The sequence below is a fragment of the Ambystoma mexicanum genome, chromosome 14, assembly GCF_040938575.1.
Source record: "Ambystoma mexicanum isolate Mex_15411 chromosome 14, UKY_AmexF1_1, whole genome shotgun sequence".
NCBI classification, from domain to species: domain Eukaryota; kingdom Metazoa; phylum Chordata; class Amphibia; order Caudata; family Ambystomatidae; genus Ambystoma; species Ambystoma mexicanum.
Genome location: NC_090940.1, coordinates 252,680,301 through 252,697,459, shown reverse-complemented (window position 1 = coordinate 252,697,459; position 17,159 = coordinate 252,680,301).

The window sequence follows — 17,159 nt, the reverse complement described above, 5'->3', positions numbered from 1 at the left end:
GAGTCTGGAGACTGTACAATTGTCCGTGGACATCAAGTAGCATTCACAAAGTCCAAAAGCACATGGGAGAGTAACACATTTTCTACCCTTCAACCAAGAAAGACATATACATAAAGCAACATTACATACCGTTAGTACACACAAAGTCATCATTTCAAAATGTACACATTATTTTTTCATGTAACACACAACATAATGGAATGCACCAAGAACAAACCGTAACTGTACACCTCATATTATCACTTCAGTACAACACTGCATACAGACTCACATACACCAGGCACTTATTGAAGAACAAGCTCTTACTAAATAGTAAGTACACTATATTTATTTATGTATCATTACTGTTTATTATATAAACATTTCTCATAAGCAAATACAAACACGATTGAGTGGTTGGAAGAAAAATTCCCAAAACAAGAAATTAGTGATGATAACATCTGTAATGGTATACAATACATATTTTAATATACATATAATATATTCTTTATTCTTACCGTACCTAGTTTTCATGAAGAAACAACACCCCAATTTAATTATGCAGAATCTCAAGAATTGCAACGAGAAGCACTATCCCCAACTGTACATAATGAAATCATGCAGTTGTCTGCAAAATTGGATCAACTTAATAATTACTTTAAGGAATTTTAAATTAGGTAAAAAAATCATATGATTAAAAATGTTCATTATCACTGTCCTTCTTGCACCTATCTCCCTTGTCGCAAACTATCATCCCCATCGAATTCCCAAAATGTAAATGAAAGATGCTTTAATGAAAACTCACTCTCTTCCTCCCCAATCATTATTGTACAGAAATTCCTAATTCTCTCATTTATGTTTCCCATTTTGATACCCCATCCCTTTCATACATACATTTATTTTGTATACTATAAATGTGTTCTATATTGTTCTGTAATAATTTGTATTTCTGTTAAAACCCCAATTAAGAGTTTGTAGACACCGCGACTGTCCGGGGTGCCCGCACTCAAATAGAAGTCCCTCCGGACAGTCGCAGCGTCCGGACATGTCTGTTTTCGCATGATGCACTTTTTATAACCCCGCAGACAGCGCACCTGTTCTACGGACACTTAGGTGCATGCGCCCTGCGTCTCCTGTCAGATTGGTGTCCGCGGATGGCCGTCATGGCCATAGACATCCCCGGATGTCATCATGCGAGAACACCCATGCAGCGTGACGGTCTGACCACGAATGTTGTTCTTGCTCTGCGGACAGTTTAAAAGTGCATTTTTAGGCCAATTTAGGCTGTTTCAGGTTGAAAGTGTACCCTTCCAGAGCTCCTACACCAATTCTTTGTTGATCTGTCAATTTTTGACAACATTTTAAAGCCTATTTGCATCTCAGTATTCCACAGAGAGTCGTGTGTTCTGCGGATGGTTCCTCTAAAGGGACCCACTCATTACTTTTCCTCATTTTCAATCTGGCTATTGTAGGAAACCTGGGGGTATTCTCCAAGATAGACCTTGAGAATCTCTTATTCAGGTGGCCAGGGACGGGCTGGTGCTCTCAGATCCCAATTCTGGGGGTGGACAACCGAAGGAGGATCACCTGGATAGGGGAACCCAGGGTTATGTTTGGGGGAATATCCAAGTGAGACACAGTATTTCCACAAGGACGAAGGTGAGGAGGACAAAATCCCTGTGACCTTTATGGGTTGTTCCACATCTACCACTCTTCCATCCATAGAATTTCCCTTACCTAATCCAATGACCCCTCCCTATTTGGCAAATTCCCCAGGAGCCAAAACCCCCTAAAACTTAAAAACCACAACTCACAGAATCCCTGGTTTTCTGTTTCCTATCCAAACACTCCCAGTCATTCTTCTCCATGTCTCTCTGATTATGGTTTGTGACACTCCCCCTCTACATGGTCCAAACACTAACATTCCCACAATCCCCCCTGTTTATTTTCTGACAATAATCCTGGTCTACTCCTGTTTGTTCCACTCCTCTTACAAATCTCGCCCTTCTGAATTTACCAAACCCCCAAATTCGAAGGTTATAATTTTGTAGAACACTGTTTCCCCCTTCTATCCCACGAGACATCCGGAAAACTCTCAGAACCCCCTTCTCCACTTTCTCCTGTCATGACAAACAATGGACTGACAATAAAACTGTTGAACTGATATGTCCTAACCAAAGGGTCAGGCAATTGATCAGAACCACACACTCCTGAAGACCCTTTCTTTTGCCCACAGATATAAAAGGTGGAACACGAGAACACATGGAGAGCAAGGCAGAAAGCATGATGTGAGAGCTAACTCAGCACAGCAGTTCAAAAGGAGGAGAAAGACAGCAGAGACAGAGAGGGTGACAAGGAGAGAAGTGACCTTGCCCTTTCCGAGCGAGACATGTGAAGCCTCCGCAAACAAAAACATAAGACCACAAACCAAGTCCAGCGTGTGTTGCAACACATGTCTAAGGTATGTGAAATCCTCCTCTGCTGATAAACAAGCCGGGGAAGGATGTCAGTCTCAGAAGTACCAACCTTGTCTCCAAGGATAAAGAAAGGCAATTGGTTCATCACAGTTGTTGAGTCGAGGGGAGAATCGATAAGAAACCAAACTGTTTTGAATGAAAAGTAGCCAACAGCTAATTTCAACTTTGAAATTGTAAAGATATGATTGAAGAAAGAGGGGGAAAGGCAGCAATAAAGGAGGCCAGCACCACGTGAGTGCTCATGCAGGAAACTCGGGGCCGATTACCCGATGATAGAAACTACCATATCCAGAAGCCCTTGGGAAGAGGCGAAAAGAGGTCAAAGTGGTCATACAAGAGGTCTATCAAAATCCTCGTACAATTGAAAGTCTTTGACCGGCAAACTATAAAGAAAGCAATGGAAGTGAATTCCGTGCCAAGAGAAAGCAAGGGAAGTGAATCCTGTATGTTGAAGAATTAGCACATGAACTGTTTTTGTGGAAATTAGCACATGAACTTTGCATCATGGAAATGAGCAAGAGTGAACCCGGGCTAGGGATGCTAATGAAAAGGGACACAGAGTAAAAGTCCAAAGAGGAATTGTTGGTAAAAGTCAACAAGAGTGAACCGGGCAGAGGGACGCCGACAACCAAAAGTCAGCAAGAGTGAACCCGGCAGAGGGAAGCCGACAACCATGGGCAAAGGCCAAAAACCTGTTCGAAAGTACATTTAGATTTATGAAAATGTGAACATTGGCAGACAAGGGAAAAGGAAGTGTTCCCCTTGTCTTATGGGGTCTCAGCCCAGTGAGGGGAGATCCAGGGGTTGAAAGTGACCACCCAAAGTTTGCAGAAAAAGGAACTGTCTTGTTAATTTGTTGGATACTTTTGAAGCTTCAGCACCCAGAAGAGGGGGACCCAACAGTGAGGCCATCACCCAAAGTATTCTCAAGGGCCAACGCCCAGAAGAGGGGGACCCTGGGCTGAAGCCATCGCCCAAAGTGTTTTGAGGGGTCAGTGCCCAGAAGATAGGGACCCAGGGGAGAAGCCATCACCAAAAGTGTTCATAGAACCGAACTTTGTGTTTGTTGAAAGTATCAGGCTTCGAGGGCAAGTGACTTTTCATTATAAAGAGTCCTAACCATTGAAAAACCTGATAGCTGATACAGAACTGTTAGCTCGTGCTGGGAAGACTCAAGCGCGTTCTGTGCTCCAAAGTCCCACCTTGTCCCATGCTAAAACTGTGAGGATGGGAGACCTCAAGGCAATCACATCCTGCCTTATTATTCGTGACAACTTTTCCCTTTATTTTGATACCCTATCCCACACTCTTTCTGTAATTAGTTGTAAGGAACTGGCAATAGTTTGTTTTATTAGTATAGGCCCACAACACCACAAAGATTGCCTTTTTTCCATTTGATGGTCAACACTTGCTCCCATCTTAGATTTAGGTGTAGTTTAGGCATTTTTCCACCCTGCAATTGTAGTTAAATAAACACCCTTGAACTGTGATCACTTGTGTCTGTCTTTACTGTTGTCACCATGAATTCCTTACACTATCCAAGAGAGAGCACCAGAGATACACCTGTTGTGGAGATCACCTTCAATCCTGCAGCAATGGCATCTGCTATGGCTATTCCTCCTCCCCAACCACCACCACCATAATCTGGAGGGCCTGGACAGGGGAACAGGCACACAGCTACAGATGAGGATCAAGAGGAAGGGGAAGATGAGTTGGAGGAAGTGCCTATTTCTGGTACCCGGAGTGAGTCATGGGTGTGGCAGTTTTTCACCAAAGGCTTGTGCAGCCAAGGTGAGATGCAATGAGTTCAAGGTTGTACTCGGTCATGGAAAACCTTGGCTGTACTCCTACAGCACCACCTCTATGCTGTGCCACAGCAAATCCATCCACCTGGGTGCTCTGAGAAAGGTTGTTCCTTTTTCAGGTAGAATTATGCTATCTTCCTCTACTCCATCTTCCTAAACCACTCCTGCTACCACACTGGGCACTCCTTTGAAGCAGAGGATCCCACCGGCTGCCTTGCAGGCCATACAAAACACTGTCAAATCTTACCTTTCAAGAGGTCACATTATTATGTTTGTTCTGCGATGTACCAATCTGTAGGGAGGAGCAATTGCGCAGTACATTTCAGGCTGCGGTCAACGAGCACAAGAAACACTACCCCACCTTAAATTTAAGGCCTGCCCAACATCTTCTCCTGTCCACCTGCCCCTCCATCTCTGTGGGTGGTGTCCCTTCCTTCCATTCCCTCCCCACATTACCTTGCCTCTCCTGAGAAAATATTTAAAAAGCCAAAAAAATGCCAAATAAAAAAAACAATTCCTTTAGGAGCCACCTTTCAAAGTTAAAAGATAGAACTTGAAAAGAAAAATCACACATCCTTTTGCATTGTCTGCTGACAGTGCAGTAGTCTGCGGACATCAGAAAAATTCCAGGCATGGGGTAGGAGAATAAAAATCATTTCAATTGTTTTTCATGCAAAAATGGTGGCTCTTAAAAGAACTTTTTTGTCTTTATGACTTTTAAATATTTTTGGGATTATTCAATTTTAGACTATTCAACTATACTAAACTAACAAAGATTATACACAATGTAATTATCTTTTGTAACTTTCACAAAAAGTGCTTCTAATTTGTTTTGCCTACTTTTCATTTTTATGTAATGCAGCTTTTAGCGAATACTTGAATCCATAGTTTATGTGTTCACAAAAACTGCTTCAATGCATTTTGAACATTTTCTGAAAATATCAGATTGCCCACATCAGTTAGATGCACTCCATCTCTTCAAAAAAAAATTGACAACATACAATTCAATGTTTTCATTATGACATGCTAACATCTTGTAAAAAAGCTCATACAGCTTTATTCAATTGTTTGTTCATTTTGTAGACAAAATAAATGTAGACGGATTCACATGTGTCTCTGAGCAATCCGAGAAAGAATAATTTTCGAATGTGGAAACAGTTCCATCAACTTTCCAAATGTATCCTTCACTGCAAACTGTAATTCGATTCCAGTAACGTAGCCCAAACTATTCCCTGCACAGTGAACAACAATGATGTCTGGATGCTTCAAGTGAACCATATTCCCACAAAACGGGAGGAAGTCTGCCCACTTAATTTCTCGCACTCCATACCATGACACTTGAAATTCATGGAATCCAAGATTTTTAGACAATCCACAGTGCTCAGAATAGATCTTCAGCCAATGGATACAAGAATCCCCCAAAAGCCATACACTCTGCCTCCTCAAAGGCTAGCCACAGCCATCTTCAGTGCTCTCGCCAAACAAAACTCCTGCTACTCTCTCTTCCTGTACACCACACCCAGGACACTTGATTGGCTTATCCCCCGATGTCCGCAGACAACCACAACTGTCCGCGGTCTCCACAGTCCCCTTTCCATGCCAGGCACTATTAAAAGACCCAGATGTGGCACGTGTGTTCCGCTGGCAATTGTGGTGTGCACGGACACCTCAGCACAGGCCAGGCATTCTACCCTTTCCATGTTCTTGTTTCTAACACTCCCTCATTTGTTGCTTTCAAACAGTCACACATCCATCCACCAATCACATCCAAAAACTCTACACCTTACCCTGTCATCTCAATTCAACACTTCAGATGTGCACTTTAACTCTGAGTGCATATCTCCTATTAATCACAGCCATCTACATCGGAAACTACTGTATACTCTCCAAGATATCTATATTTCTATTTCCAGATTCAACAATATCTGCTTCTAACAAGACATAGTACAGAAATGCTTATATTGTTTAAGAATTTTCTTCAACTCTTTTACAATATATATATATATATATATATATATATATATATATATATATATATATATATATATATATATATATATATGGAGGGCTTTTGCTAATTACCCTATAATGACCTCTCAAAAGCATATTCCCTTTTTAACCACACCAGCAAAATCCATGCATTCAGCATTTAGCACCTGCTCACATCAACCAGTAAATACTTAAATGATGTGTGCTCAGAAATGTTTGTTAAAGTTTCTTTAATGGAAGTAAAAATAATTAATTTATAGTAGCACTATGTGTAACCTTCTTTTATAAAAGAAAGCAACAGCAGATAGAAAAGATGTGTATGCTATTTGTAGTGGCACTTAGTGTGTTCCAGTTTAATATGTTGCCAGTACATGCATACATGCCAACATCACATATTCCGATTTGTAGGGGTTTATTAAGTCTTCATTTTTATTTGTTGCATTCTGTGACTTGTAATTCCACTTCTCACATTATAAAACTCAAACTACAAGTTCCATAATGCAAAGAAAAAAACAAGACTGGACTGGGAGATTTGGTAGTGTGACATTTATATTGAATCAAATATATAACATCCTGTGAGTTTAAAAATGTTTCTTTTTAGGAGCTTTTCGCTGGAATTAAAAAAATGAATGAGCATTTATAGCAGCACTGTTTGTAACTTGTTTTCTAAAACAAAGAAAACGCAGATGCAAAACATTTGTAGAACATTTGTAAGTGGCACTTGCTGTGTGGAAGTTTACAATATTGGCAGTACATGCATACTTTCTAACATAATGCATTCCAATCTGTAGGTGCTAATCCAGTCCTGGTTTTGTCTGTCCAATCTGGGATATGTATAGTCCAAGTTTAGAAATGGGAAAAGTGGAACTACAACTCCCGAAAAAAAGCCAATAGAAAATAAAACTAGGACTAGACAAACACCTACAGATTAGAAAGCCTCATGTTCACAAGCATGCATGTACTGCCAACATATTAAACTTACACACACCAAGTCCTACAAATCTTTTCCATCTGCTTTTATTTTCTTTTACAAAAAAGTTGCATACGGAGCTCCTATAAATGCACATAGGATTTTTTAACTTTCATGAAAATAATACTAAAAAGAAACATGTTGAATTCAATATAAATGTCATACTTTCCAACCTCACTCATTACATCCCTTACACTATCAACATTCTCCATCTGCTCACACAAATCTGTATAACGTCAAATTATCTATATACAACACTTCACCTTACATATAAAGTACTCTTCTTTCTCAATCTCTACTAAAAAACACCAAACTCTGCTACACCAACAATCCGCCATTGCATTACCACTATGCCACAGTTTCCCTATTCTTTAAAAACACTGCAGCACAATACAAATACATTACACAAAAACAGAGCACTTCCATTATTAAAACCAGCAGTACACAAAATAACCTAGATATTAACTTTTTCCTCACACCCATGTTTGCCCTGTTCCTTCCAAAGTCCAAAACACGACGACGTACACTCCAATTCTTCTAACAACATAGTTAACATACTGTATTACACCGTCCGTGACACAACTTCATTAACTCTTTTTTCCAAGAACTCCTCCTACCTTCATAGATAACAACCTGGCTTATTAAAAGTACTTAACCATAACCACATATACCCACTAACTTTGTTTTACAATTCCAAGAAAGAAGAAGATTGCTGAAACCAGCTGCTGAAAAAAGAATACCCTTCACATGCTACAAAGTAAATACATTAATGTACCATGTATATTTCTGAAATTGTAACAATATACTTCCACTATATATTAGCCCAGAGTATTCTTTTAGAATCAACTTTTATTTCACTATAACTCATTATATTGTACCATTTGCACTCTTTCTATTCTAATCCGAACACCACCATTACAACACCCACTGTTTTCCTCAAAACATCACAATGTCCGACTTCTTCAATCACACCACCACTCCCTTCCTCACTAACCCAAGCACATCACACCTCTACAGACTCTTACTCCTCCAACCTTCCCAACAACATATGTTATGCCACTTCACAATGAAACAACACTCCATTCCTCATTACAATCACACCCATGTACCATACATCCATATTCATTCCACAACCTTTAAAGCCAAACTTTTTTCCCCCCAAAAGACACAACACAATGCCCACTAATATCAACACTGTAGAAAAGAAAGAAGAAATAGAGCAGATAAGAATAAAAAGCAAGCCACATAGACATCCACCTCTAAAACAATGTATAGAAAACATTAACCCCTTAAGTGCCAAACAATTATGCAAGTCTATGCAAAAAAGGCCGAGCATACTCATCCTTGGCACTTAATGAAATAGCAAGTTTCCTCACTGAACAAAACTAAACCAGCCATGATTAAAAAATGTGAGGCCCCTCTTCCAGTAACTAAAAGTAAAAAAAGATGTACAAAGAAAAAAAGACCTACTAATGAACCTCACACTATATCTACCAGTGTTAACATAGCCACTATACAGCAATCCCAAGATTCAATGTTTCAAAAAATGTTACACTGTAGAGTTCTTCACATTCTTATAAAAAAAGCTAAAAAGTCACGATCTACACTTAAAACGACCACAAGAGACTAATCCTTCAAGCTCTAATTGACAGCACATTTCTACTAAAGAGACAATTGTGTGTGTTGATCTTAAACAGAATGAAACCACAAACTAAATTTAATAAATTACAAAAAGTACTTCTAAAAATGCAATGTAAAGATAGACCTTATCAAACTTCTGTGAAGGTGGATGGATTCACACAAGCAGCACAGAAACATATGTCAATGCAGAGGTTTATAAACAAGTACAAACAAACAATTGCCTTAGACAGTTATGGCCGAGGGTATGAAATGGTACGAGACACCATTATGTCAAAAGAAACCCTTATAGAAAAAAACATCTCCTACAAAGTTTCAACTAAATGTTCCTTTCACCCAAACAAACCATCCAGTGTACAAATGGCCATGCAGTTCAATGTGAAAGCTACGCCACAATCCTTTAAATCTTTATGACAATTCCTCAATCACTATGTGAAATTAACCGACAAAAGTAAAATGAAAACTTTGCAAACCATGGACTCTCATCCAGTGCACAGCCACACTGGATTTCAAAGACATTTATTAGCCTGGATTTTAGGAACTGCTTTCAAAAGCACCTTCCACCACATCAAAATGTTAACAACACACCATTCTGCTATACAGAATCTTGCGCATAGACTATACTGTGCAAAAAATGTCCTGCTCTAGAAAATTAAATTGCAAAATTTAAATAACATTCTCGTACATGGAAGAGCCAAAGAACTCCTTAATAAAATAGAGGACTTCCAAAGTAAATACTTTGGAATGGAAGTTCACTTACAAAATTCATTAACTTCAGAAAACATTACCGAAAACTTCACAAACACCAACCTCCTAACAAATACATACAAAGAATAAATAGCTAATTTTCAAAACAAATCTTCTGAAATACCAGACCAAGTATGTGTCTGTTGTCACAGAACCGTTCATAAAAAGAACACAAAAATAGTAGATATGGCTTACAAAATAGAGGACAGTGAGGAATCCCAATGGATCCATTTAGCTTTATATGTAACAGCAGAAAATAAATACAAAATAACTGACTCCTCAATAGTTTGCACGTACTTCAAAACAAAGCTTGACAATAAGCAAATACCATCACATAATATCACTAATAACTTCGAAATATTCCCATGTCCGAAGGCTTGCAAACAACTTAACTTTATAAAAGCCTTATAAACCAAACAGTACACCCATTTCAAGCTATAATACACTTTCAACCGAAAACAGCCAAATTACCTCCATCTGAGTAATTAAAGGCCAAGCATGGCAAAGTAGTACATTTGCCATTAGACGTTAAAGAAAATGTAGAAAGTCTAGGAGTACAACGTCTAATAGATGAGTCTTTGAGGATTTGGTGTTGAATGACCGAAGCAGAAATGTTCGAGAGAGAAATTAATCTTCGGTGTTTTCTCCCCTGAATGTTACCAATTTACCCAAACCCCTACCCACCCCCACACCCCTACCCGCAACCCCACCCCCTACTCCCCACTCCCATACTTACCTTGCATTCTGTCCCTGCAATGCCTGTTCCCTTTCACTTCTGTGATCGGGAACTGGCGCTGCAGGGTCCTTTTTTTTTTGGTCGGGTCAGCTGAGGGGGTGTCGCACACAAACCCCACTCACTATACTGTATAGTATAGTGAGTATTGGGTTGCGGAGGACACCCCAACTGCCCCCACAGTCTTTTTTTGGGCACTGCGGGACAGTGGAGGGGGACACCCCCGCAACCCCTGCTCACAGTATAGTATGCAGGGTCGCAGTGTCATCCCTGCAGCCCTTTTTTTGTTGGGACTATGGGACAGCTGTGGGGGGCACCCACACAATATAGTGAGCCGGGGTCAAGAGGGACACCCCCACAGCCACCGCAGCCCTAGACCGAATTGAAAAGAACTAACCAACCAAAAGTTGACCTTTTAGAAGGTAGAACATTTGGCAGTACCTTCTTTTGGACTTTTGGTTGGGTAGGTCTTCTCAAATCTGTCTTTTTGGCCGAAACCATCTTTGAGTGTACTAGTTAATGATGTACCAACAAAAGACAAGCCCTACAATATCTGAAAGAAAACAATGAATACTCCACAGATATAAACATAGAGGAAAACGTATGAGAAACCACCAAAATAATTCAACATTCACCAGCAACTGGCCAATTTGAATGTGTAGATCCTGTTACTGCAGCCAGTATTTTACACCAGTATACAATTCACCCACTACACTAAAAAGACACCATGGAAGATGCATTAGAAACATATCAAATGCATTCAAGCCAAAGGATACCCAATGAGCATATGGGAAGAAATTGTTAGAAGCACCTTCTTTTCCTCTACATTTTCCTACTGGGAAAAAAGGAAGATATGATGAAATATCCACACGAATTAGTGCATTAGCATATTGCTCTTTGTGAATGTATTCTGAAGATCTCAGATTCAGACAAAAAGTAGAATACATTTTTCCACCTCCTGTTCGAAAGTTAACCAGCAAGTTTATATTACAGTTGCACACACATTAAAAACAGGCTCCCATTTTTAAAACATGTCCGCTACCCAACTGCTTAAAAAAATAAAAGGCAAAGATAAGGTTTTGCACTCAAGTAACACACATCTCTTGGCAAACATGCATGGTACAAACGAATACTGGTTTCTGATGTCATGCTGATGTACTTTGTATGCCAAGGACCCTAGTCCCAACCACATGGTTTGTTACTTTATGTTGTGCAGAGTATGTATGGGATGACATGCATGACTTATTTTGCACTGCAAACCAAAATAATGATGAAATAGATCTAAAAACACCACGGAAACTGTGTTCTCTTGTCCCTGTCAATGTATCAAGGTACTTTAACCATCCCTTCATTGTCATGCTGCACTCCATCTGAAAATAACTACCCTTCCGCTATGAGAAGTACAACACTTCTTATGGAGAAAGGAATATTAATCCAGAAGTTCACCACAAATCCAGACGCTTTTGAGGATAAAGGATGCACACAAATTTGACCATGACAGTGATGCCACTGTTTTACAGTTTATTGAAAAATACATGACCTATGACATCCCTTCATATACGACAGAGAGTGACCTACATACACAAATCTTATGCTTCCAAAAACATAACTGTGGCAAATACTGCTGATGTAGATATAAAAACAAGGGCAACACCTATACCAAATGTCACTTTGGCTTCCCTATACCATACAAAGCTTAATGTCCTCTGTTAGACAAAGGGGGTCATTACAAGGTGGGCGGTAAGGGATTACCGGCACCGGTAAGGGCACCGGTGGCGGTAATCCCTTACCGCCCTACTACGAGTTCCCTTTGCGGGTCCTTCCTTAACGCCTTGTTTTACCGGGCTTTAAGGACGGGACCCGCAGAGGGATACCAGGGTCAATAATAGTACTGCAATTTGCGGTACCGTTATTGCCGGTTTTTCCCCTTCTAATGGAGCCCTATGGGGGCTCAAATGGGCCTGGGGCATGGCTCTGGTGAATGGGGAATTACCGGTCCCACCGACCTCGGAATGGACCGGTAATTGCTCCATCCACCAGACCGGAGTCGGAACGATTTTGGAGGCAGCCAATCACTGTCATAAACATTGTACAGCATCAGTATACAAATGCTCTCCCATAGAGAATGTGGGTGCTACATAACTGCAGACCGTTTAACAGCAGACCGTTTAACAGGTACAACCTATATTGCAAATCTGAACACGTTGGGTAATCTTTGGTACAGCTTCATCCTGAAAAAGAGCACTTAAATCCTACAAAGAGATAGAAGAAAATAGCAAAAAATGACCCCAGCAACCAGGACATTTAAAAAAAAGAATTTAACTGACACATACTACCCAAACAGAAGTACTACTTTGAAAAACAAGTTCCTATACAACATAGCCCAGACCTGCTCCTACAAAAACAATGTCACACCAAATGGGACAAATGGCAAATATTGAGTCTCAACTTGTGAAGCAAGCCTAGTAAAACTTAGCAAACCCAGCCTTATTAATCATATAAAGTTATTTTTAAATCTCCACAACACAGATAACGTTATACATGGCCCTACTGCAACTTTTTAAAACTTGGATAAAAGAAGAAGAATTATTAATTTACTATGACTCATTTTAAGATGCATTCAAAGCAAATGAAAGCAGCATAACAAATGTTAATTTCAACAATACCAAGAAATGTTGGACAATGAAGGCTAACAAGAGGAAGAAATTGAAGCTCAACTAGATAAAGACACTCTTGAGGGCAGTCAACCTTCCCTTACAGCAAGCCAAAAAGCACTTGGAGAACCACTCATTCTAAATGAAGCAGAAATAGCCAAGACTGAGGTAGAAAATACCATTTATCAACATAAACCATCTGAAGAAGACTTTTCAGTGCTCAAATCCTAGCTAAACTAATAACAGCTCACCATGTATCTAGAAGTCACTGAAATTGAACATGGGTTTAAACATGAAACTAAAACTTGTACCTGTAAACATTATAAACCTCTGCCCCTGCATGTAAGTGGTGAAGCTGGTTCTGGTAAAGCATTCTTAATTAAAATAATCAGGACATTTCTACAAAACATAACAAACAATAACCGTTTGGCTGTTTTTAACAATCCCCACAGGTTTAGCGGCCTGCAACATAGAAGGTGTAAATGTACACGGATTACTATTCCTTCCAGGAGAACACCAAAACAAATAAGAATGCTACAAATTATCAGCAGAAGCTGCTACTGAAGTACGCCACATTCTCAAACAAATGAGAGTGCACATAACAGATGAAGTAAGCATGGTTTCCAAACTCAGGTTCACTTTAAGTCACCTCAGAATGCTAGAAGTCCTAAAAACCGACTACGAAGAACTGTATGGCTACTTAGACCTCCTGCAGTTGACATCAGTAAAAGGTCAACCAATTTTCAAAACTTTAGGACACAAACAATACTGCAACACATTTGGCAGCCTCGGAAATGTAAATCTCTGGCAACATTTTCCCTTCATAGAAATAAGTCAAACATATGTCAGTCTGCAGACCTCACCTATTCTAACATTTCAAACGACATTAGAAGTGGTATGCTTCCTAAAGATGTAAAATCCATATTATTTATTTATTTGCATTTTTAAAGTGCTGACAAAGCGCATTGATGCGCTGTTACAGGAATATGTCTTAGTTGCATATTTATAACAGGCTTAATACCCAGAGGTTTCTAGGCATGGACCCGGGGAGCGAAACTGTGTTGCTTCTTGTTGTCTTGTTTCCAAGGAGATCACGTTGCCACTGAGCTATCCCCCCGGGACATATTAAATAGTAGACTAATCCATAAGCTATATGGGCAAAACACATATGCTCCTGATGTCATGGAACAATTAACTCAACAAAATTTAAAATGCATGTCCTTAATGCCAACCCTTGGATGCTGTAGTCAATTCAATGAGAAAATGTTAACAAAAGAAATTAAACCCATACAGCATGTCAGCTCCACAGACAAACTGGAAGTGCACAGCATAACACTTCCTAGATGACAACAAGCAACAGCACAACTAAATAGCTTAGACAAATCTATCTCCAACACAGCTGGATTAGAGAATATATAAACTGTGTGCCTAAACTGCAGAGTAATTGTAAAATGTAACCTTAACATAGAACAAGTTTTAGTCAATGGAGCAATTGGTACAGTTGTTGGCTTCCAAACGTATGCACATGACAACAACATTCAGTTTGTCAACATCCACTTTGACAAACTTGCAGAAGTTAAAAAAAATGGGCTGCACAATAGCATGTTTCCTTCTTTTCAAAGACATGTACATGTGCAGCGAACAATTTTCTGTATCTCTTGCATATTCTGTCACTATTCAAAAATGGCAAGGTCTAACCCTAAATCACACATTGACATGTTTAGGGAGACAGATGTGCAGTAAGAAATATCTCAAAGTAAAGTAGCAGTATTTCATTTGCATGCTTTACAATTGGTGAAACTCAGCCAAAGGGGTGTATTGTGGTATTGTACATAAGGTACCACAGCAGGGCATGAGCCATCTATTCAGAGTGTACCAAGTGCAGTATTTTGTTTGTTGTTAGGGATCCTGGTAAAAATAATTATTAGGCAGTATTCTGAAATAAGTCTCACCACTATAATAATATCCCACCATGTTACACAATATATTACCAAGAAATATAAAATACCACCAAATAACACCATAATAAAAAATACCACAAAGTAATAAATATAACCCCAAAATATATCCAACAGTACCCTGTACTTCAAAAAAGAAAACCTTTAAAAAGAAAACTAACACAAACAAAATCTCGCACAGATCTCCCAATTCTGCTAAAAAGTAATGACCAACTCTTTCTCCATCAAATAATACAACCACAAAACTGCCTATGAAAAACTCAACTGCAGTTCTATCAGAAAACAAAGAGAAATAAGTCTCTTCTCCCAAAGGATCTGCAGGCCCAACAAACGATGCACAAACAGAACTCTCTGGTCCATTTAAATTCAGCAACACAACTGGATTAAATTGCTATGCAAATATTAAAATCAATCTTCTCTTCCAATTGCCACCAATTGTTCACAACTTTTACTTAAATGGCTCAGACCAGTTGTGTTTGCAAATGCTTGTCCTTCATGGAAATGCCACAAATAATCCTGACAGCACATACAGTGTGTCGGGTATAAGGGAAACATTAGACTACTATGCAGGAATGGTAACATTTACCATAAACACACAAGGAAATCCTCAAGAAATTTTAATGTACTTACTACAAGTACTGAAAACTAGAAACATCCCTATAAATGAAATCTTCCAGATTGCATACATGTTGAAACATACATGCACTCTCTGCAAACATGTTTCACAAGAGCACATCCCTAACAGACAATTTCTATATGTATCCATGCCAAATTGTGACTCCTTTCCATTTCACCAGCTTCTGCAGAATGCAAATCATGCATATTAAAGGAAACGTTCATTTCAATTGGTAAGTTTCCAGTGAACATTTCTTCTCTTTAGAAGTGGTTTGGGATTTGTATTCTGAAAATATGGTTACAGTATGTCCGGTATTACTAAAGAAATGTTCAGTGGAATGGGGTTAAGGATATTATTGATGTAGTTTGCTAAGCTTTCTGGGGCTGCCAAGGACACTTGGCCATTGAAACCCTAGTGAGAGTGGGGATGGGCAATGGAGGAAGGACGCACATGCTGATATCTTTTTTTGAGTAGCAAAATGTAACGCTCACCTGACTCCCACGGGGGCGCTGGCCTGGTTCGCGCTGCTGTGACCTCGTCTAAGGTGATGCGCAGGGTTCGGAATACGGACTGGACCGGGCCCCAGATCTGGCTTGTCTGACTCGCAGAAGTATCCTTCTGTAGGTGAGAGTAGGGGGTTAACTGTCTGCGGGGTAATGCAATCGGCCTCCCACTTACCCCTCTCACCCTCCTCAAAACCCTTCTGTGCTTCCCCGTAGCGTCTCACCTTAGGGTCTGGAAGGACGAGCTCTCCATCCTGCTTCTGATGCAGGGGCGCGTTGGTATCCAGTTACGTCACTGGATTTTCGGATGGGTGAGAACCAAACTTGCTTGGCTTCCAGGTAAGTTTTTCTATAAGTGGTTCCCCTTGTGTCCATGCATTAATGTTCTAATGCTAGTGTCTTTTTCCCCATAGGGGCCGGGGTACGGAATGCCGGGGAACAGGCACCGACCCGAGGTGAGCGGTGAAATCCTTGTGGAAATCAGGTAAGTCTTTAATGAGTGTTTTGGTAATGTCTTTTCATTCACTCATTAACGCTGATGTCTTTTTCCCCTTAGGGACCGGGGTCCGAAAATGCCTGGATGCGGCGCGGACCCGAAATGAAAAGGGAATGACCCAACAGGTAAGTCTTGACATGGAGTTTTAGCTTCCCTTTTCCCTTCTTTCTCTCACCTTTGTTCTTGTCTTTTTCTCCCTAGGCGCGGGGGCGCGACTGCGAATCCGGATGGTCGCTGCTGAACATGGAGGCGCCCTTTAAAGGTGAATAGAATGCGGCGCTGCAGCGATCGATGCGATGTGCTTTTAAAAATAAATGTCTTCCTTTTCAGGATTGTCGGCGAAATGTCTCTGGGATGCAGATTTAGCAGGTGAGGCCTTTTCCTTCTTCTGTTCTCTTGTTCCCTTCCTTTGCAGGTGATTCAGGATGCTGGCAGGTGTGGCAGAAGTCAAGATGCAGGAGCAGACACGGTGAGCGTCCAGCTGCTAGATGCAGAACAACGCGAAGCACGTGTGGCTGATCGGGTGTGGTTTAAATAGCCTTGGAAGAAGTTCCTAGAATGTGTCCTTCCTTCAATTAGGTATGTATCCTTCCC